This window comes from Mustela nigripes, chromosome 15 (assembly GCF_022355385.1).
Source record: "Mustela nigripes isolate SB6536 chromosome 15, MUSNIG.SB6536, whole genome shotgun sequence".
NCBI lineage: Eukaryota > Metazoa > Chordata > Mammalia > Carnivora > Mustelidae > Mustela > Mustela nigripes.
Genome location: NC_081571.1, coordinates 54,243,062 through 54,267,273, shown reverse-complemented (window position 1 = coordinate 54,267,273; position 24,212 = coordinate 54,243,062). Strand labels below are relative to the sequence as shown.

Sequence of the window (24,212 nt, the reverse complement as noted above, 5' to 3'; positions counted from 1 at the left end):
TCAGAATTTTCCACGGTAAGTCAGGACTTGAGCACTTTTTTTTTTTTTTTTTGGTTCACAGAACTTGTAAGGCATGAGATTTGAGAGAATGAAATAAAGATGAAAAGAAAACACACATATTTTTCTTCCTTTGACACTATTTATTGCAACCCCACCTTCCATTCCTCCTCAAGACGTTTAGTCGTTGGACTTTTTCTCAGCAGAGACACAAACTGAGAATCTGAACCTAAAATATTTTAAGGGACAGATTGACAGAAACTTGATTTAGGATTAGGAGACATTGTTAGTTTGGGACAATATGTCGTTTTGTAAAGGACACGTAGCCTGGGACTTCTGGAAGAATTCATCGAACAAATTCAAAATAAATAAAGCAGATATAAGGAAATTTTCCCTTTACCTTGTTTTTATTTCCTTGTTATTATACTATTCTCTAAAAAAATGACAGCAGCCTCCATTTATTGCTTATTCTAGTCATGTAACCATAGTGGTATCACTGATTTCCAATTTTATGGCAAACCGTTCTTGCTGGTTCAAGTCTATTCATTTATTATTGTGTGTCCTCAAGGGAGGGAGATGAGCGCATTGATCTGGTGGTGCACTGGCTGGTAAATATTTAATGTTCATTCCTATCACTGGAATTGTTTCAAGTTTGGATATTGACAGTCATTCGGATGCACCGATCGGTATGGCCCACAATATGTAACATAACCTCCGGCAGGTGACGGTTCCCTTCATCTCGGCAGGCAGCCTGCTCTGCTCGGCAGTGGATCCCCAGTGGTGTTTTCCAGAGGGCTATCCCACAGTCCAGACTTGAGTTTCAGTTAGTCTCGATGTCTTTTGGTGGAAGAATTATGCAAAAGACACTTGATCTCTGCTCTTTCTCAATGATCGAGTGTTATAGAACTTCAGCATCCTCAAATGTACTTGAGGATTATTGACCTTTATCATGACCATAACACCTGTGTCTTCTCATATTATTTCTCACTAGAGAGCCCTTGCCACACAAGAGAAAAATTCTGCTTTCATATTTTTGCCATAGCAACAAGTACTTTGCTTCCTGCCATTGTAGTTATTCATATTTAAGTGCTTAAAACCCAGTTCTGATTTTGAGACCCTTGGCTGCCTGCCCAGTCCTAGTCTTGGAAGCCATTTTCATCTTTCCAAGCATCCTACATCTGCTGTCTCCTTCAAGGAAGCACAAATACAGTTGTGCTGTGGAGTGGTGGAGAAGTGGTGGAGACAGTTCTGGAAACCCATGTTTTGTTGGGCTGGTTCTAATTAGCTTGGATTTTGACTTACAGGTTCATTTAGCTTTTAGGCCCTGGCATTGATTCTTGCCTTTTACCCTTGGATTTGACACTTGGCTTCTGTCTCTTGGATCTTCAAACCTCTTCCCCCCCCCCCCCCCCCAGTGGTCTTTGGTCTGGTTTTCCCTCTGGCTCTGAGTATTCAGGGCTTCTACTGTTCCCTTTCAAGGCGAGGGAATCCGGTTCAGACCCCAGCCAAATACTTGGTTATCAACATGATTGAGTTAGATCAGCAGTCCCTTCAGCAGGAAAAAAGTCATATATTGTTTGACCATTTCTATGTTCTTTAAGCAAAAGAGGTGGAAGACTCCTGCTTTCTGGTTAGGTGCTCCAGATGCTGTGCTATCATAGCAGCGTGTATATTTCTATTTTAAAATTGTGATTTAATATCAAGTACAGCTTATTCATTAAAAATTACACAGTCCACTGGTTTCTCCACAAAGTTAGTTGTACTATTTCTCACATCTTTTGGGGAAGCTCATGAGAGTCTGAGGGAAGGAGCATGGGGTCTTGTCCATAATAAGAACTAAATCAATGAGGTTAAGTATGTTACATCAGTTAGAGTCTTTTCATCTGAAAGCAATAGAAACTCTGATTCACACTGGCTTGAGCCCTAATGAAGTTCTCTTTCGTATAAAATAGGAAGATCAGCAGTAGGACAGCAGGTACATCCTAAGGGATGGCTGGGTCCTATCTCAGTGAGGTTTTAGAGATTCAAATTCTTTCCATCTGTGATCTGCCATTCTTAGTGTTGGCTCTCTGTGTAGACAGTAATATGCCATAGCAGTTTCTAGACATGAAAAAGTCAGGACAAGAGATGTTGTTCCATCCAGTAGCTCCCCTAGGCAGGCATCCTTTTCCCAGAAGCTCCCAAGAAGGCATCTTCTACTTTGCCTTGGTCTGAGTTGGGTTATAAGCCTCTTAATGAAGCAGTCACTAAAAATAGAAAGGACATTTCCCTTAGACTACCTTTTTTCTTTTTTATTTTTTTAAGATTTTATTTATTTATTTGACAGAGAGAAAGATCACAAGTAGGCAGAGAGACAGGCGATAGGGGGAGCAGGCTCCTCCCTGAGCAGAGAGCCCGATGCGGGGCTCAATCCCAGGACCCTGAGATCATGACCTGAGCCAAAGGCAGAGGCTTAAACCACTGAGATACCCAGGTGCCCCTCCCTTAGACTAATTTATTATGGAGATTGGGGAGGGTATGTGCTATGGTGAGTGCTGTGAAGTATGTAAACCTGGTGATTCACAGACCTGTACCCCTGGGGATAAAAATATATTATATGCTTATAAAAAATAAAAAATTTTAAAAAAAGAAAAAAAGTTAATTTCCTCTTGACTTTTTGTGGCTACTTCATACAATGTCTCACAAAAAAGACAGTATTTTAAAGACATGAAACCATTCACATACCAGAAAATCTGAAGATTATAAAGTTAGTCAAAGACAGATGTGAACAAAACCAAAATCCAGTGTAACCGAAACAAACAAAAAGGAAAACCAGCAACCATTCTTAGGAGGCAAACAGAATTACCAGCTTCCAAATAGGGCTTTTCCGGGAGAGAAGGGCATGATGGGTTGGACACGGGTCAACCTAATGTATGCACTTCGGGATAAGAGAACGGCATCAGCATCAACAAAATCTATGACAATTCAATCATTTAAGACAGCTGAGACCAAACACTTTCTGTCATACATAAATTTATTTCTATTAAATTACATTTTTGTAGTCTAATAATAATGTTCTAAATGAATTAAATCAAACAGTACTGAGTTTTCTTACGGCCTCCATTTGTGGCCGGTGCCCCGCCGACTCCCCTGGAAACATCTGTAGGTCCTTTTCCATCCATGAACTTGGTTGGGAGGATTCCTCAGTGAATGGCCCAGTGTGGTAGACTAATGTCTAGAAACTAGACCCAATCGATAAAGATGGGGTCTTGTATCAACATTTACCTGTTTGGAGTCATTGGAAAAGTAGACTTTTTTTTTTCTATTTTCACCTTAAACTCTTTCCCATTCCCCAAATTTTTTTTTCAAAGATTTTTATTTATTTATTTGACAGACAGTGCCAAGTAGGCAGAGGGGCAGGCAGAGAGAGAGTAGGGGAAGCAGGCTCCCCACCAAAGCAGAGAGCCTGATGCAGGGCTTGATCCCAGGACCCTGGAATCATGAACTGAGCTGAAGGCAGAGGCTTTAACCCATTGAGCCACCCAGGATCGCCTTGTTTTGGTTTTTATCAGTGCTTTGATTATAGTCAAAGCGAACAAGTTCATCAAATGGACAGTTGCTGCAAAGGCTTTTTAGGTAGTAAATGTCTTTATTCTGTGGTACGTGTTCTGCCTGAATCCATAGGGAGAAGAACAATGACATAAAATTAGAGTAGGACACTTCCCAGTAATGTAGGACTAAAAAAACAAGAATAAATATTTCTTTTCAGCTATTAATTAAAATAGGTCATTATCTAAATATAGTATATGTATGTTTTTATGAATGCTATTTATACACAAAAACCAAACTTTGTTATTGTTTGATTTTGGTGAATGGAAGAAAGATTTGGGACCTCAGAAGTGTGTACTGTTTTTGTCGTAGCAATCATGTGTCTAGTTTCAATGAAAAAAGAACCAAGTGTTTTTAAGACAAAAAAGTGGGCTATTTCTATTATGGTAAATGTTGCATTATTCAGCATATGTGTGCCAAGCTCATGAATTATCTTCATTCCTTTCTCTCTCTTTTAAAACCTGCCTTCATTTTTGTCATTTCACAAGTTAAAGATTAAAAAAGAATGAACTAACTGTGATGGCTAAATGAAATCATGTTCGAAATACAGTTTAGTCGCCCATCCTGGCCTTGTCTCCTCATTTGTAAAGGTCACTTCCACCCTGATTGTCACTGAATTTTAATGACACGCTGAATGGCTTGTGTTAGCCTTTTGGCTGTTTTGGTCTGGTGGGGCACAGCAGACCCATTTCAGGCCGCAGTGATTCCATCCCAATAAACCGCAAATGATGCTGACAAAAGACTTTCCCACCAGTACATGTTCATAAACTATTTCTTCCCTCTAAAAGAAGCCAAATTTGAAATCATACCTTAAGTAATGAGAAAAGGTATTTGAAAGTCTTGATATAATTGCTGATTCCTTCTGGGAAACTGATGAGCTGTAGTTTTAGCAAAACCTTCTATTATTAATCTCATAGCTGAATTATTAAAACATTTCTTAGGAAAACGGATTAATTCATTGATGCTGACAAATTCTGCTGACTTTAAATGGTAGGTAAATTTGTAGGCACTAGAGAGTCGTTCAGTTATGTGGATTTTTGGTAGATACTGTGAGAATTGGGTGATGTTTTGGCGAAACGGTGGACTCTTCTGTCATAAGGAAGGGTGTCGGAAGGCAGGAATGCTGTTTGCTTGTGGTGGCTTGGATGGGTCCCAGGGCAATGGGGGAGATGGGCTAAATGACTTCAGAGATGTCTTCAAGACCAGAGTCTCAATGACCTTTTCTGATAATGATTTCCAGCTGACCTTGTTCAGTGCCATTGATTTCAGTCTCTATATTCAGACCCCTCTATGCTCAGGGCTTATTTTGATGTGTAACCCAGATATGAAATAAAGCTTCTCATGCTCCTGATATGCAAATATTGTTTTCTAAGAAATCTTGCAAAAATCACAGATTTGAGCATCTAAAGGTTGCCTTATGATTTCTGTTCATTTTTTGGAGCCTTCACTCATATAGTCCTCTATTTTTCTGCCTCTTTTTATCCCGCATCGGTCACAGAGTTCGAAATCATTTTCTTGCTTTTTGCAAAGCAATTCTCATCCTTCACCCCCAACCCCTTTCCTCCCGCCGAAAAACCAAAACTCATAAAAGTACTCAGCAGAGCAAAAGAGGCTTTATTTCCTTATATAGAAGTTGGGGATTGTAGCAAAAAAGAGAAATATAACCGGGAATAGAGAAGCTAGGGGAGAGCAGGAGGTCACCAGGCACTCAGTGTTTCTCTCCTCCCATTTGTTTAGAACTAAAGTCTATTTAAGTGATACTAGCCAGTCAAATGTTTTTCTAGCCCAATTCAGAGAGGATTACCTTCAAAAGTAACTAGTCACCTTTGGCAAGACGGTGACTTATTAAACTTATGTCATATTTGACATTAGCTTTCCTTTCCGGAACATCAGCTGCAAACAAATTCCCTTCCTCTTTCCTTTTTACAGCCTCCTCTCTCCCTTTAAAATTATCTTAAAAACTTGACTCCATGGCGTAGTAAGCCATGTGGAACCATTTAGATGTCACCTGCCTGTTTATTCGTAGAGTCGCTTATGGATGGAATCTCCTTGACTTCTCCGTTTACAGAGGATACGGTCTGGGAAAATAGGCCAACGTAAGATTTTTTTTTTTTAAAGATTATTTATTTATTTGACACAGAGAGAGAGAGAGGTCACAAGTAGGCAGAGAGGCAGGCAGAGAGAGAGAGGGGGAAGCAGGCTCCCCGCCGAGTGGAGAGCCCGATGCGGGGCTCTATCCCAGGACCCTGAGACCATGACCTGAGCTCAAGGCAGAGGCTTAACCCACTGAGCCACCCAGGTGCCCCGCAACATAAGATCTGAACACAGTTCTGTCGAGCCAATGTTGATAAGCCCTGCTATTTCAGCCTGATCTCTGCTAGGTATAAATATGAAACTTTAGTTAAAAAGTAACATATTGAGACAAATGAGAAAGTTAAGTGTCCAGAATGAAGGCATTTTCATTGCAGTTTTCCCCCGCTGCGCCTGTAATCAAATCCTCATTAAGCCTCCGAGACCACCTGGTACCACTGCATTGAATGATAAATTCAGTACAGATAACGCATCTCACTGGGAATATGGAAGAAAATGCAAAAGAATGCTTTTTGAAGTTTTTTAATAAAAGTAAGTTTTAATGCTCAAATGAAGAACTGTGCAAGATTTGGGTTTAATTGGATGCTGGTCTAAATTAGAATAAACCATACTTGAATATTTTTCTTATAACTTGAGAAATGCCATGAGCGTCTTTTGATTGTTCTCAAGCCACAGCTGAGTGTAGCAATTTTTTCCCAAATGTGTTTGAGAGTTTGCAAAACTTCAATAGGAACTTAAGCAATTATAGGTTTGAATTCATTTAGCAGGACCATGAAGCAATTATGTATTTAAATCTATAGAGTGAAGCTCTGGTGTTTGTTTGGTGGTGTGTTTCAGTAATGTGGCAAATCTACTACAAATTTATCTTTTTCCTTTTTAAGCTTGCATTTACCTGCATGATATACTCCCTTTTCCTCTTAGAAGATATCTGTTTCCATTATATTCTGAGATTTGTTTCTTCTTCCTTTAATTTTTTTTCATTTAATCCGAGGATTAACTTTATTATTTCTTTTCTTTTCTTCTTCCCTAAGAGCTGCAACATTTTCATGATGTTCTAAATCTTCCAGCACTGAATAGAATATAAATGGCATTCCAAACAAGCAAATACATAATCTATCACTCTTTTCTGGGGCTGCCAGATATCAGAGGAAGTTAATTCTTTGCTTTCAGGGTTTTAACATACACATATTATTTTCACTTAGGAATTTAAAATATTACCAAGCTTTAGTGTTTTCTGAGCCTCTTCTATTTTTATATAAAGTGATATGTTGAGTTAGTAGACTATTTTTCTCTTTCTATTGCTCTTTGATTGGGCTCTTCCAAAGCAATATATTTCTTCTGAGAAAAAAAAAATACAATATGAGTGTGCTGGATTTAAAGTTACAGGGCTAGCAGCAAATTCTTCAACATTGGGGTTTCTGATGAAAGTACCAGTCTCCTCATTTGACAACAAAGAAGCTGAGACTCAAGAAAAGTGACTTATGTAAGTTAATGGTAGAATTCAGTATTCTTTCTGGTACAACCTACTGCCTCTCACTAGAAATCCTTCCTCCCACATTCACTGAGTTCCTACTGTACACCAAGACTATGTAGGGGATTTTTTTTTTTTTTTTTTTGAGAGACAACATGAGTGGGGGTGGGGGTAGGGGCAGAGGGAAAGAGAGAATCCCCAACAGACTCCATGCCCATCATGGAGCCTGATGCAGGGGCTAGATCTCATGACCCCCAAATCCTCCCATGACCTGAGCCAAAATCAAGATTTAGTCCCTTAACTGACTGAGCCACCTAGGCACCCCTGTATGGGGGATTTTTAAAATTAGAATTTTTTCAGCTTTATTGAAATATAATTGACACATAACATTATGTACATTTATGGTGCCCAATGTGATAAATGTATCATTCATCACCTCATGTAATTACAATACGTTTTGTGTGGTAAGAACATTTAAGACCTACTCTTCAGCAACTTCCAAGTATATTATATAGTATTGTTAATTAGAGTCACCATGCTGAAGATTAGAGTCCTGGGATTAATTTTTCTTATAATTAGAAGTTTGTTCCCTTTGACCAAAATCTCATTTCTTTCATTCCCCATCTGCTGGCAGCTGCCACTCTACCCTGTTTCTATGAATTTGGCTTCCCCCCCCCTAGATTTGTCATGTTAAGTGTGACCATACAGTATTTGTCTTTTTGTCTTTCTGTGTCTGACTTGTGCTTAGCATAATGCCCTCAATGTCCATCCATGGTGTTGCAAATGGCAGGATTTCCTTCTTTTTTATGGATATATATATATATATATATATATATATATATATATATAATATTTTCTTTATCCATTCCTCTGTCTGTTGATGGACACTTAGGTTGTTTTTGTATCTTGGTCATTGTGAACAGTGCTTCAGTGAACATAGCAGTACAGATATCTCTTTGAGATTCTGATTTCACTTCCTTCAGACATGTACCCAGAAGTAGGGTTGCTGCATGATATAGTAGTTCTATTTGTAATGTTTTATAGAACCTCTGTACTGTTTTCCATAATGCTTGTACCAATTTACATTCCCTCCAACTATATTCTAGGGTTGCCTTTTCTCCACATTCTTGCCAACAGTTGTTGTCTCTGAATTTTTGATATATGTTGGGGAAGCTCATGAAGTAGATGTGACTGCTGGTTGACCCTGAGGTGGACCCAAGCAATCAGAGGCTCCTCATCTTCTCCCTTGTCTTTGGAGTGTAGGCTCTGCCCACCTCTTCCAAAGTGGGAGGTGTTCTCAAGGTCACAGCCTTGAGAGAGAGGAATGTATTGTTTCGACCATCTGGATGGTATATGTGGCTAAACCCAGTTAAGGCCTTTATATACTTTGAAGATTCTGATTGGCTGATCTAGGGTCTACTTGTCTTATGGCTGCGCAAGACGAGCCTTGTGACTAAGTTCCTTTGCTTGTAAAAACTGATACCCACCAATCTGGGGCAGTTTGCCTCCTTCTTCGGTCTCTTCCTGCCCTCCATGGGTAAAGAAAGGATAGTGTAGAGACTGAAGGAGTCTTTGTACTGGAGAACATGCTTTGCATAGAACATCTGAAGCCTGGGGTAGGACAAGTTGGGATTAAAAAATCTGATCAATAGTGTACATCCATTTCCTTAACATGCCTTTCTAGTTCTAGCTCTGAACAATTTAGTCTCAACTATTTTCATGACTGTTTTCAAAACAAACATTTTAGCCATAATAAACTAATTACGTACTTGTTTATGATCAAGCCATACTTTCTCTCGCCTGTGAACTGTGAACGTGCTCTTCCTTCTATTTTGAATAATTCTGCCCCCACTCATTCCTGCATTATGAATACATATTTCCTGGTTAACTCCTGTTTATTCATTATTTCTACATTAGATGTCACTTCCCTTGGGAAGTTGTTCCCAATTCCAAGGTCTAGGTAATGAGTCTTTCCTAGATACTTCTGTAGAACACTACTTACCATTGTTCTCAAACAAGACATATTTGAGTTACAATTTCTGGTTTACTCTCAGTATTTCCCACGAAACTGTAGCTCATTAAGGACAGAGAATCTGTAATGTTGTCATTATTTTTTTAGATGCTGGCTCGGTGACTGAGACGTGACAGGCACTCTCAAATATTTGTAGAATGTGTGAGTGGTTGACAATCTTCAATGAAGTAAATGGTGGGCAGAGAAATATAGTGCCACAAATCATTCCAAGTTAACCAAGGGAAGTAATTTATTCATTCATTTATTTGTTCCTGCATTTATTTATTTATTTTTATAGCCACACTTGGAAGGCATGAAGTTTCATTTAGGAAGAACTCAAAGGATTGTTTCAGATACATCTGGCACTCTAGCAAATTATAGTTTCTAAATATGGGTCCACCAATATATATCCCATTTCATACACTCTTCAAAGAATATGACATTAACAATATCCTCCCTCTATTAAAACTAGATGTGTGTTTGCATCTGTCTTGACCAACAGAATGTGGCAGAAGTGATGCTGCGTGACTTTCAAGTCTAGGTTATAATTAGGGAGTATGATTCTACCTTGCTGTCTTTTTTTCTCTCTCTCAGCTTGCTTACTTTTAGAACTCAGCTACCATGTTGTGCAGAAGCCCAGGCCACCTGGTGAGGCCATGTGTACGTGTTCCAGCCAACTGCTCTAGCTTAGGTCTCAGCTGACAGCTGGAATCAAATGTCAGACTTGTGAGTGAGCAAGCCTTCAGAGGATTCCAGGTGCCGGCCTTTAAATCTTCCAGCTGGAGCCCCAGACATATTGCAGTAGAGGCAAGCTGTCCTGAGGTGCCTTGTGTGAGCTCCTGACCCTTAGAAATCATGAGAGGTAAGCAATGACTATTGCATCTAAGCCACTGCATTTTGGGGGTGATTATTAGGCAGTAGCAGATAATACAGGCAACAGGGTAATTTCCCCACCTCTCATGTTTGCTGGCTTTCCCCACTGCAGTCAGAACACAATTCTTCCGAAACACAGTCAACAGATTAAGTTTGTATAAAAGAAGAGGAAATTGAAATGGCGTTCCATGGGGGAAAATAAAAGGTTAAGAATGGTAATTTAAAAAAAGGATGTGATTGAAAGTTAACACTTAAAATATTAATGTTAATTAAAACTACAAAGATTAAAAGTAAAAGAGAAGTTTTAAAAACTAGACTAAAAACTTTTTTAAAAAAGATTTTATTTATTTGAGGGAGAGAGAGCATGTGCACATGCACAAGCTGGGGGAGGGACAGAGAGAGAGAGAGAGGAAGAAGCAGGCTCCCCCCTGATCAGGGAGACCGACTTGGGACTCAATCTCAGGACCCCAGGATCATGACCTGAGCTAAAGGCAGACCCTTAACCAACTGAGGTACTCAGGCATCTCTAGACTAAAAATTTTAAAGCAAACTTAGAAATAATACAAATGAAATGAATTAATCATGTTAAAATGAGACATCCACTGTTTCAGTATATCTCGTCCCTGTCTTCCTTCTTCCCTCCTTCCTTCTCTTCTTTCCTTTCCCTTCCCCCTGTTCCCCCTTCCCTTTCACAAAGTACCAATTTTCCAAGAAAAGCTACCCTTGTAAACCAAGAATTAAACACATGAAAAAAATACTCAGTTTCACTCACAAACACATTCAAATTAAAATTCCAGTGAGATATATATATATATATATATATGCACATTATATCTACATACATATTTAATATATGTATTTTATACTGGCTGGGCAAGTCCCAAACCACAGGGCAGGCTGTCTTGAAAGGCGGGCTGGAACTTCTGGTCTTTTAAAGCTGAAACCACTGTCCACATGTGAAGTTTCTTGTTTATAAAGTGAAAGAAAACAGGCTCTGCTCTTAAGAACTTTGAACAGATTTAATCAGCTCATTCAGATTATTTAGGATAATCTCACTTAAAGTCAACTGATTATGGACTTTAATCACATCTATGACATCTAGATTTAGTGCCTGATTGACTAACTGAAACCAGAGCTCCACCAAATGGACACACAAAAGTGCCCTCATTTATTCCTTCTCTGTCTTCCTTTCTTAATGTGGACTCAAGTTTCTGACCATATCCCTTTCCTTCCACCTACAGTTCTGCTGGTGGTAAGTTCCATGTTTTTATTTGTCTGAAAAAGCTCTTAAAATGTCTTTATTTCTCTTTCACTTTATAAAGATAATTTTTCTGTGTATAGAATTCTAGGTTGGGGATTCTTTTTTCAATACTTTACTGATTTCACTCCATTCTCTTCTTGCTTGCATGGTTTCTAGCAAGATGTGAACTGTAACTCTTATGTTTGCTTCTCTAGAGGTCAGGTGTTTTCTTCTCTCTGGCTTCTTGCAAGATTTTTTTCTTGTGTTTAGTTTTCTGCAGTTTGAAGGATATGTGTAGGTCTAAGGTGATTTTTTTTTTTTTAAATCCTGCTTGGTGTTCTCCCAGCTTCCTGAATGTGTGGTTTGTTGTCTGTCACTAATTTTGGAAATTACTTGGTCAATAGTCCTTAAAATATTTCTTCTGCTTCTTTCTTTTTCTCATTTTCTTCTGGTATTCCCATTAAGTATACTTATATTTTTCATATTCTTTCATAATTCTTGGATGTTCTGTTCTGTTTTTTAAAATACTTATTTTTCTTTGATTTCACTTTGGGAAGATTCTATTGACCTATATGCAAGCTCACTTATTCTTTCTTTACTGTGTTCCAGCTTACTAATGAGCCCATCAAAGACATTTTTCATTTCTGCTAGTGTTTTTGATTTGTAGTATTTCCTTTTAATTATTTCCTGTATTTTCTGTCTCTCCATTCACCTTACCCATTTATTTTCACATGTTGCCTACTCATTCCATTAGGGCTTTTCATATTTTAGTCATAGTTATCTTAAATTTCCTGTTTAATCACTTCAACATCTATGCCATATCTGTCTGCTCTGATTATTGTTTTGTCTGGCAAAAAGTAGGTACACAACTTTGAATGGAAAGAGTGAATGGATGAAAAGTAGAATAAATAAGGATAAAAGAAAGTTCTGTTACTGTGGTACAAAGGTTTCAAAATATATACAAATAACATGTTTAGTAAAACAAGTTAAAATATGGAAAGGAGGATAACAAACTATGATAGATTGAATGATGGCTCCGGAAGATATCTAAATCCTAATTCCTGGAATCATGAACACTATCTTATATGATAAAAAAGACATTTCAGATGTGATTAAATTAAGGATCTTGAGACAGAGTTATTCTGAATTATTCTGAAAGGGGGCCTTTAAATGCAATCATGAGTGTTATTACAGAAGGGAGGCAAAGGGACATTTGATACAGACAAAGAAGGCAATAACCGCTGAAGCAAGATTCCGTGATGCTGGTTTTGAAGGTGAAAGATGGGGCCAGAGATACAATGCAAGAAATATAGCTCTCGAAACTGGGAAAGGCAAAGGGTGAGATTCTCCTCTAGAGTGTGGTCCTGTCTGTACCTTGGTTTCAGGTTAGTGAAACCATGTTGGACTTTTGGTCTCTGGAATTGTGAGAATAAATAGGTGTTGTTCAGGCCACCAAGTGTGTAGCACTTTATGACAGCAGTCATAGGAAACGAACGTACATGGTGACATCCTTAAAAGGGATCTGAGTGTCCTTAGGCTTCCTATAGAAAGGAAACCCTCTCTGGAGTGGAGTGTGGGGCAAATGGAGAGCCTTGGGCAGGCTATACCTCTGATAGCTCTTCTTCTCTGCCTCCACCTCACTCTTGAACAACTTGAGCTCCTTGCCAAAGCATCTATTTCAAGGTTACCTCCCAACTAATTCAAGATTATTAGGCAAAAAGGAGTGATTCATGTCTCTTTGGCTGTGTTGCTTCAAAGTTTCCAAGGTTGAGCATCTTAGCACAGCCCCATAACTAAATGCTTAGCAAAAATTTAAACAAAATGAAAGTTGTCTTAGATAAATTAGATGAAAACAAATCCTTAATATGAGCAGAAATAGGTTAGAATACCTTTGAAAGGACGTTGGAAATGTCAAAGAAACTGAGAACATGCTAGCATACATGAAGGGCTATGAATCTATTGAACTTTTTTTCGTAATAAGAAATTAAAACGGAATATCTCCAGGTTGGTTAAAGACAGTTTTGAAGTTTAGTTTGTCAAAATAGAAAACTAAAGGAATAGAAAAAATTCTCAGGTGGAGTTATGCTTCTCTAGTATAGATAAAATAATAAATTATGATAAAATGGGTTTTAGGTAAATGTGCCATTAAAGAGATGGAAGAGGAAATGAGTCCATATATTCCCAGGTGTGGTATGATGTAATTCTAATATTTAAAACAATGTAGATGTCTTTAACACTTATCATCCTAGTAAATGTAACCAATGAGACCACTATTTTACTCCAGCTCATGACCAAAAATCCTTCATCAGGAATGCATTCTGGTGGATCACCTAAATTCCTTCTGAAACTTCTACCCTTGCCACCCCAGTGATGGGTAATATTGAGGTCATCATATACCATGCTTTCAATTCAATAAATACCCATTGACTATCTATTCTGTGTTAAGCACCATTAGAGTTTCTGCCCCAAGAAAGCTCCACGAATTTGAGGTTTTGTGAACGGTAACTGTACGTGGGTGATCTATCATCATCATTTCTAAGCAAATGGGTCAGAGTGAAAGAATGATACTGTTTTCAAAGACTGCATCTGAATTAAGCTGCTGAAATTGTTTTGCCAATACAATAGATGTCTTGTCTAGCCACATTATTTCTTTTTTTTTTTCCAGTTTCGTTGATAAATAATCAACATATAGAACTGTGTAAGTTTCAGGTACACAGTATGGTAGCTGTGTCTTTCTTATTGGCAGCATGGGGAGCCATTCTTCATTCTCCAAAAGTTTCCTCTCTTGTGTTGACTGAAAATTTAAGGATAGTGTAATCATTATATGAACATAATGGGGCCATGTCCTCTGGTCCCAATCTTGGCTTTTATATGATACACATCCCTTATGTTTCACATCTATGCTGCACTGTGGATACCTATGCTTTCTACTTGTTTTTCACTTTTACTCTGCTAAAAATCAGGAAGTTAGACCTTGATGTTACATAAGAAATTTTGCGAGGGGGATGGAATGGCCTCATTGTGTTGCTCCATTGCAATGGCATCTGATTTGATTATTTATTTTTTTCAGTCTATGTAACTGAAGTTGCCTTGCCAGAAAAACTGTAATTCACAGAGCGTCATGCCTGCTGCAGTGACACTATATGCATCAGGTCTGCTGGCGCACTGCCTGCAGAATATCAGCTCCAGGAGTCAGATCATCCTTGTTTCTAAGGACATGGCAAGGATATGGCCAAGGCCCCGGACATTTAGCAAGTTCAGGTAGAGGCTCCTAGTCAGGCCAGCTTGGTTTCTGGTCCTCTCAGAACCTTGACCTAGTGAACTGGTCTTTCAAGGACTGTGCCTCAGGGCCACTTCTCCACAAGTGGGCATCCTTCCTAGGATCCCAGTTCCTCCATGACCAGAGCTTTCCCTGGTTTGTGCCAGTCTGGTCAGGTATGAACTCTCCTCTTGTCTCTGAAGCCCAGACATCGGAACTGGACTCCAGCTCTTTGGTGTCAGACCTCTCTGCTTGATTTCCTTCATCTTTATTTCCTACTGAATAAGTTGCCAAGTTTCTTCCCTGGACCATGGTCCTTTCCAGTCTGCTTGAGAATCTGCTCTTGGCTGTTCACACCACTGACTCTGCTGCTCTTGACTCTCTTGGATAGGCAGAGGTAAGAACTTTTCTCCTTACCTACAATCTCCATCCCCATTGCCAAGTCCAAAACATGACATGGACAGCTACTTCTTTCTATGTAAGTAAGAGACAGAGGCCATCTTGAACATGACGTCACTGCCTCTCTCCTCTGATTTCACTCCTTGGAGAGACTAGAGTTAACAGTCTATGAGATGTAGTTTTCAACCCCACCTGTGTGTTAGAATGATCAGAGTTTAAAAAATTACTGGTACTTGGTCTCCATGCAGTCGTGTGCAGCTGTGTTCAATAAGCAGCTCTGTGGGGTGGGGCTTGGGGCCAATGGCTGGTTCGTGAGCCATGTGAGCTGCCCCAACATCCACCACCTCCATCCCTCTCCTAGCCCAACCCACCATAAATGATTCAGAATTGTTGAGGGTCAATCCAAGGAAATTTCTCACATCCAGCCCTGGTAACACAGCACGTGGCCCCTGGATTTATAACCTGTCTCTATCACTCAGTGTCTGTGTAACTTTGAAAACATTCTGCCTCAGTTGTCTCCAGCTGTAATATGGTGACATTAATTGTGCTGCCTCATAGGATAATTATGAAGATTAAATGCACCTGTGTAAGACTTCAGATGAATGCAGGGTGGTGAGCTCTTACTAGTCTCTTGTTTAGTTTCTCCCTCTCAAAGGGGCCTGCTGGAGAAGACTTTCCAGGTATAAATGGAAATTTTTATGGGTCCTCAGTTGTCCTCAGCGGCTCAGGAGTCCGTGTTAGAAAGAAATTAAGTCGAGTCTGGATTAAGAATTTAGACCGAGGACAAAGAAGAATTTTAATTGAGAACTAAAATGCATGGAACACTGTATTTCATGCCTTGCTCCCAGGCTGGAGTGAATAGGAGAGAGGCTGTTTCACCCATTGGAAACGTTTCTGTGGACTACCCCCCACCCCCGCCCTGCCCCAGTATGGCGCACCCAGGTTAAAAATACATGTTGCTTGGGCGGCACACATCACATAAAGGCACGTTCCTCTAAAGAAGCTCATCTCCACGGAGTAAGGACAGGCTAGGGCTTTGATGAATTCTGAAAGCAGAAATCAGTCCCTTGAAATGAATTTCTGAAGTAAGAGCTTAAGGGTTCAGATCCACTGCTCATATCATTAAAAAGCTTGCTCTCTTAAGGAAACCCTGCTCGCTTGAAATCATAGCAGCAGGCACCTTAGAGATCATTCCTTATTCACCTAAAAGAGAAGAACTTATTGCTAACTAGGTCTGGGGTTTAATAAGCAAGTTCTGAACAAGCCCCTGGCATTTTCTCAAATGTCCTTAGGCTCTCAGTTTTTCCCTCCTTCAATGGAGACTTCTGAATGGATTTTTAAAAAATTGGCTGCAAGTTCCCGTTAGTCACACGTTGCCAGGTCACTCTGAACAAAGGGACACTTACTGAACAAGACGATAAAGGGAAATCATAGACGTTTATTTCTAAATAATGACACTGCACCGGCTTAGAAATATGTCCTTTTGTAGCAAATAACGACACCGCACCGGCATAGAAATATGTCCTTTTGTAGCAACACGGGCTTTGCCAGTGTATGTAGGATTCTGAGCAGAAGCAAGCTGGGGTCAACGTTGAGTGATCATGAGGGACTGTCCTGCAGAGATGACCCACATTCTCACAGCTTTGGACAGGGAGAGCTGTTGACAGTGGAAGAAGTAAGAGACCAGAACAATTATGCTCCTACATTGGACAGTTTCCTCTGCGGTTCAGAAATCTGGAATTTGATCTTTTAAAAAAGCTTTAAAATTAAAAAAAATGTTTAAAAATTAAAAAAAATTCTACGCGTAATATGAAATATCAAGGAGGGGAGAGAAGAGAGCAGCATGGTTTACTGTTCTTATACCTTGTGGGATGTTGCTTGTTGTGCTTTCTGTGCGGTCTCCCGTGAAACGTCACGGTCAGGGTGGAGGTTAGGTTTCGTGATGCATGTAAGTGCTGGGCTGATACTTATCAAAACTGTTTAGTGCAGCTAGTTCTTACTCCAAACCTCTTGGTCAGTTTTTGTTGTTGTTGTTGCTTAAAGATTTTGCTTATTTATTTGACAGAGAGATCACGAGCAGGGGAAGCAGCAGGCAGAGGAAGAGGGAGAAGCAGGCTTCCCACCAAGCAGGGAGCCCAACTTGGACCTTGATCCCAGGACCCTGAGATCATGACCTCAGCCAGAGGCCTCTGGTTGACCCAGTAAGCCACCCAGGTGCCCCCTCTTGGTCCGTAGTTTTAGACCCATTCTGCTAATGAAGACTGGATGAAAGCAATAGCTTCCTAAGGACATTTACCTGTTTAGGTGTTTGCTTTGCCCATTCTTCTATAAACTCCACTGAGCATAGAAACAGCATTTTAATTCCTCTTTACATCTATCACCAAGCAGGGTCCCCTGGTGCACAGAGGAATACTGTAAGTCTGCCCCTGGAAATAGAGCAACATTAACATTCTATAATCATATAATTATAGTTCCTATCAGGCTGGCTTTTCAAATTTCTTGTTGATAGGAAATCAAGTAACAATTTCTATGTTACCCCATCTCAGCACTTGATAGTTGCTAGACAAACATTTGTTTTATTCTCCCCTTTTGTGCCGTTCTGGCGGTAGGCCAAGGAGGGCTGGTTGTGAGGTGGGGAGTTATGGCAGAGTATGTGATATGTTCTGGGGTTCTCTGGTACGCGTGCAGTTTGCTATCGCAAGTGGTACAATTAATGTCAAATGGAATCAGATGTGCTAATGAGGACTGCTACCATATCATTTGAGAATCTTTTATATCATTGTCTCTACGGGAAATTCACTACATTCTAAATAATTTACCAGCATCTTTTCGGCCCACACCGGTCTGTATTTTGTCTGAAATGCATGGGACTCATATAAGCATTTTCAACTTAAGTATGTTGAAATTATTCAAGACGTTAAGGTTTTCTGAGGAAATGCTGAATATTTTCTCTTTCCACCTTCATTTTAGTATTCATGAGGTAGTATTTGCATGGCACAAGTTTACACAGGAAATAGTATCATGATGAATCACACTAAAGGAGAGACCTGATGATGTTTCGAAACACAACATCTTGTGGGAGAAGCAGGCCCAGAGAACTTGCCCTCAGATAAGACCGAAGCTGAAGCCCTTGCTTAGAAAACGTGTGGAAATCCTTGCCCAAAGATGCTATAGTTTCAGGAAAAAAAAAAAAAAAGGCATGAAGTAGCCAGACAAAAGTCCCAACTAAACGGGGAAGAGTCAGCTTCTTTCACAGAAGGAACCCAGGAGCCTGGAGACACCAGGTTCTACCTCAGAGCTTCGGCTGGGACATCACAGAGAAGCTAGAAAAGATGCTCTTCGAAGGCTCCCACTGACACTCCTTTGAAGTTGTAAGAGTTTCTTCAAAGTATTCTGAGGTTTAAAAGCCTCCTTCTTTCAAGCGCCGACTGGAAGATGGGGACTGATTGAACCCAGCTGAACCAGAGCACTTACTTACCTTTTTCTACCCACTCAATTCTCCAGACAGAATTCTTGGTGTTTTAAGTGTGGGTTAAAGCGGCTAAATGTGGCATTTGGATGAAGAGAAAACTATAGTTTTCCTTCTGGGCTATCGAGATGTGGGAAGAAACTATTGGAGGCATGCAAAACAAAACAAGACAGAACAGAACAAAACTCCAACACAAACTGCAAATCAGGAGAAAAGGAAATGATCAACCTGGTGACCTTGGAGAACCCCCTGAAAATGCTTCCAGTCAGACTTCGCTATTCTATTTGAAATCTCGTTTCTGCTCTGGGTTGATAGTTTTAGTTCTTTTTCTATCCCTTTCATCTTTATTTTTTGGCTGGTTTCATATCCCCGAGTTTGCAATCTCTTCAGGTGGATGTCTTCTCTGTGCTAATATGGGTTATTGTTTGGGGCACGAGCAGGAGATCTGGTCTTCCAAAGCAGTGATTGGTCCTAGTGCTTGAGACTAGCACCAGCCACTGAGTGAGTGAGGAATTACAGGCTGTAGGAGCTGGAGAAACTCTCTCATGGGAACTGCCAGGGGAAGAGGTCTTAGGACAGGGAAAGAAGTTGGAGACTGGATTAGGTATATGCATAAATATCTCACAGAGGTCCCCAGGTGAGGTGGACTGAGCCAGCCCTGTGGAAGGGGCAGAAATAGGTTGGAATTTGAAGGAGAATCCACTTTGGGATATTCAGGGAGGGAGGACCTAATTCCAGAACAGGGTAATCTTCAGTGGCCAAAGATAGCCACAGCCAGAGTCTTCTAAGTAACATTTGCCTCCATTAGTCCCTTGGATTCTAATTCCCCATGTGTACACGACTCATATGCTTTACTCCATAGATGCAGTTTAAGAACAACTTCAATGTTTCGATCCATGATAATACCTCTATTAGGAAGCACTAACCACCTTGTAATATAGTAACTGAACCCTGTTTTCCTTCCACTTGGGACTGCGTGCTCCCAGGGCACTGGCCATATTTCATTCGTCTGTGATATTCAGCGGATGCCACACCCTGGGCACTGAAATATTCGTTGAACTAAAATGTTACATTAGTGTAACATTTAGTTGTTACAGTGTGTTGTTATAGTTGAGGTACAAGCACCAAAAGGAAAAGCAGCACTGGGATAAAGATAAAGAGGAAGAGAATATGCTGTGGTACGTTATGTCCATTTCCCAAAATAGACATGATTTCACCTACCATCCTTTACAAATGTTGTGCCTTCTCTTAGACCAGGACTGAATATTCTCCTCTTATTTGAGGTATGATTGCAAATATAATCATTGAAGATTGAAAAATGTAGTAGGGAAAGGTTGACAAGGACCATAAAGAAAGGCTCCAAAGTATTTATAGAACAATTTATTAGACATGAATGCCAAGTGCTCAGAAACAGGTGGTGCCCTGCAGCTGACAAAAAACGTGTAATAAAAAAAAATTAAAATGCCAGGAAAGAAAGGTCTAAAGGAGGGAGGCAGAGAAGCAAAAGGCAAGTCAGAATTAACAGAACTTCCCGGGATGGGGAGTGAATAAATGTGCTGATCTTATTCTGACTGGACAATCTTGAGATTTCCTTTATTTTTTAAAAGCACTTGGGCACATGGGACTCCTGGGTGGCTCAGTCGGTTAAGCGTCTGCCTTCAGCTCAAGTCATGGTCAAGCCCTGCGCACTGGGCTCCCTGCTCTGTGGGAGGCTGTTTCTCCCTCTCCACCCCGCTCATGCTCTCTCTCGCTCTCTCTGTCTCTCTCTCTCTCTCAAATAAATAAATGAGATCTTTAAAAAGAAGAACACACTGGGCACGTTATTTAGTGGAATAGAAACACAAGACATTTTTCAGTAACTAATGGTAGAGTTGATAAGATCATTGCAATGATTTTTCTCTAGCTATTGTGACAAGAGCATTGATTCTTCACTGATATGGTTTAAGAATATAATGCACTACTTCCTTCGCTCAGAAAAATACTGTAGTATTTAAAAACTGAAACCCAGTATTGATGAAAGGGTATTTATTTCACTAAAAAACAATTAATTAATTAATGTTTCTATTTTTTATTATTATATTCAGTTAGCCAACATATAATACATCCTTAATTTGTGATGTAGTGTTCAATGATTTGTTAATTGCATATAACACCCAGTGCTCATCACAACACATGCCCTCCTTAATACCTATCACCCTGTTACCCCACTCCTACCCTCCTCCCTTCTGTAACCTTCAGTTTGTTTCCCAGAGTCCAGAATCTCTCATGGTTTTTCTCCCTCTCTGATTCCTTTCCATTCAGTTTTCCATCCCCTCCGATATGGTCCTCTGCGCTTAGCTTCTTTTAATAGCAAATTTCCTTTGTGTATTTTTAAAAGATTTTATTTATTTATTTGAGAGAGAGAGTAAGTGAGCAAAAGAGAGCATTGCTGGCTGAGCAGGGAGCCCATTGCAGAGCTCAAGGCCAGAACACTAGGATCATGACCTGAGCCGAAGGTGGACACTTAAATGACTGAGTCACCCAGGCACCCCTTTTCCTTGTGTGTTTAAAGTAGCATTCCTACTGTAGAAATTCTCAAAAAGATTTTAATTCATGTTTGTGGAAATTCAAGAAATATTTGCTTGCTTCTCATTCAAAGCATTTGCCTTAGGGACATAGAATTATGGAAATGAAAGACTACTTTGTAGCTGTGAGACCTTGAACATCTTATTTAACTGCTCTGCTCTGACTCAATCTATTAAAAAAAAAAAAAAAAGGAGCTGAGACAGGTATTTCTAAGAGAGCTTTTGGTTATGTTCTCCATAGGTATACAATTCTGCTCCATACAAAGCAAGTTCTCGAGATGATAAACTTTTTTCCCCATGTTATTGAAGGAATAAATTTCTGTGTTCTGGAAGACGACCCAGCCAAAGAGCCAAAAAGGTGTGCTTGCCCAATTCTAACAAATCCTCCTGTGTCTATCCTTCCCATCCCGGTAGCGGTCATGTGCTGTGGTGTGATGAGAAGAGGGGAAATCAGTAGAGCTCTACCTGAATTCTTCCACGTTCTTTTGTTCCAAGAGTGCTCTTGCAAGGAGCAGTCATGTTCCTGGGGCGTCTGGGTGACTCAGTGGGTTAAGCCCCTGCCTTTGGCTCAGGTAATGATCTTAGGGTCCTGGGATCGAGCCCCACATTGGGCTCTTTGCTGAGCAGGGAGCCTGTTTCCCCATCTTTCTCTGCCTGCCTATTTGCCTACTTGTGATCTCTGTCTGTTGAATAAATAAATAAAATCTTAAAAAAAAAAAGAAAAATGACCCCTGAACAAATCATCCGAATCAACACATATAACAAAAAGTTTTATAATTAATTAATCAAACCAAAGGACGACCAATGTGCATTACCACAACATCCTGTGCTCCTTTTCTGTTTGCATGCATCTCACTTGCATGGCTCTGTGAAGCTAGGCACTGCCTCTGTCTTGTAGAAGGAGTAAAAATATAAATGCTGGAAACTTAGAGAAGAATAGGATAGCATTTGCATGATTCTTATTTCTTCTGCTGAATTTGAATTCCAGATTGATACTTTGGTTGGCCTATTTTACTAGCCTGGCAGCATCTTTATTTCTCTACATTTTTCAGAACAGGAAATGTATTTTTAGCACAATTTTAGTCCAGTAGGCCGTCTTCTATAATTCATGTGGTTAATCTTAACATTGAATGTTGCTGGAGAAAACGAGAATCAATGAATGGCAACATACACCCACCATTTCCCATGTCAGGATTTTGCTGTAAAGGCTTAGCCCCAGGTGGTTGGTAACTTTTTGGTGTTCCAAAATGGATTTCTGTGTACTTCCCTCTAGAGCTTTAATGTATGTTACATCAAGAGATTTTCTCAGTCTATTTTAATTTTTGATTTCCTTATCTGTCTCCTACATTTCTCTGAATTTGTGGTGATTTGGGACCATAAGTAAGAGAAATAAAGACCATAAGCCCACAGGAAAGGAATGGCTATGGGAAGGGATGATCAGAAATGACTTGATTTAAAAAATGAGTGAGGAAAAGGTGCTAACAAGGGAGCTAGGGAAGGGTTAGAGAGAGGGCAAAAGCCAAGTCAAGAAAGAAGAGTGATAGAGACGAGAAGAGAAAGAATTTATATTAATTAGAATGTGTGGGTTTATACTAAATGATGGTCAAATGTCTGTTTTCAATTAGTTAACAAGTATTCTAGAAGAGGTGTTGAGTAAAAATCTGTAATTACAAAATATGTGCTCATTGAAATTAGTGAAACAATGCAAAGATGTACCAAGATATGATCTTTTCTCATTCCTTCTATACCCAGATATTTCAAACTGATATATATGTTGGGTGTTAAAGTTCCGGGACTTTCTCAGTGCTCATAGAAATGTATACACACCTACAGGATCTCATTTGCTCTTTTACAAAGTAGTTATCATATGATCCTTATTTGCATGCAAATTAGTTATGCATCCTGGATATCCATAAGTGAATAGATACTGATCTAAATGTTTTCCTTTCTTTTCTTAATTTAAAATTTTATTTTATTGTAATAAGCACACTGAACATGAGATCTACCCTCTTAACAGATTTTTAGATGACAATACAATGTTATCTAGAGGCATAATCTAGATACTCTAGATCTCTAGAACTTACTCATCTTAACCTCAACTTTTTTTTTTTAAGATTTTATTTATTTATTTGACAGACAGAGATCACAAGTAGGCAGAGAGGCAGGCAGAGAGAGAGGAGGAAGCAGGCTCCCTGCCAAGCAGAGAGCCCAATGCGAGGCTTGATCCCAGGACCCTGAGATCATGACCCGAGCCGAAGGCAGAGGCTTAACCCACTGAGTCACCCAGGTGCCCCTTAACTTCAACTTTATACCCATTGATTTGCACCTCCCCATTTCCCCCTTCCTTTCTCTCTTGTTTCAAAAGTCACATCTATAGAATGGATATTCCACAATGTGTTTCACTATTTCTGTATTGATGACATTCATTTTTTTTTCAGGGCTTTTTCTTTTTCCCTTTTTATTGCTACAAAAATCGTTGCAACAATCATCCTTGTATTTATCATTATGCATTGATGTTTTTGTTTCTATAGAATAGGTTTTCCAAAGTGAAATTGTTTGGTCAAAAGATATGTATATTTTGAAGTTTATAGCAATTGCAGGACCTCTCAATATTAGCTTATTGCAAGGAGCTTGTGTCCCAGCAAGAAAATGCGAGAGTGCTCTTCTCCCCACATCTTCATCAGCACTGAATGCCATACATCTTATTTTTACTGATGTGGGTGAAAAGGGCCACTTCAATTGTTCTATAGTTTCTACTTCTCTAGGTTCTCATGAAGCCAGGAATCTTTCCACATTTATTGGCCAGTTGGGCATATTTATTTATTTAAAGATTTATTTATTTATTTATTTATTTATTTATTTGACAGAGATCACAAGTAGGCAGAGAGGCAGGCAGAGAGAGAGGGGGGTGCAGGCTCCCTGCTGAGCAGAAAGCCCGATGCGGGACTTGATCCCAGGATCCTGAGATCATGAGGAGCCAAAGGCAGAGGCTTAACCCACTGAGCCACCCAGGTATCCCTGAATGGTCTATTTATAGCTTCTGTCCATTTTTCTTTCATTTCTTCATTATTTTTCAAATTAGAGGCATTCTTTTGGCTTGTCAGATATAGAAGTCCTTTGTCACATGAACTGCAAATATTTTCCTAGTTTATCATTGTTTATTTTGACTTTGTTTACAGTGGATTTGACATCTATATATATGTTTTAATTTTGTGAAGTCAAAATATGTCTCTTATTTATGGCTTCAGAC

The 24,212-nt window shown here is 39.6% G+C and overlaps 1 long non-coding RNA gene across 1 annotated transcript in view; it reads left to right on the top strand.

Moving 5' to 3' along the window:
• Positions 1–24,212, top strand: part of LOC132002566 (uncharacterized) — a 76,972-nt gene that overhangs the window by 34,321 nt on the left and 18,439 nt on the right. The gene's annotated exons all lie outside the window — the stretch shown is intronic.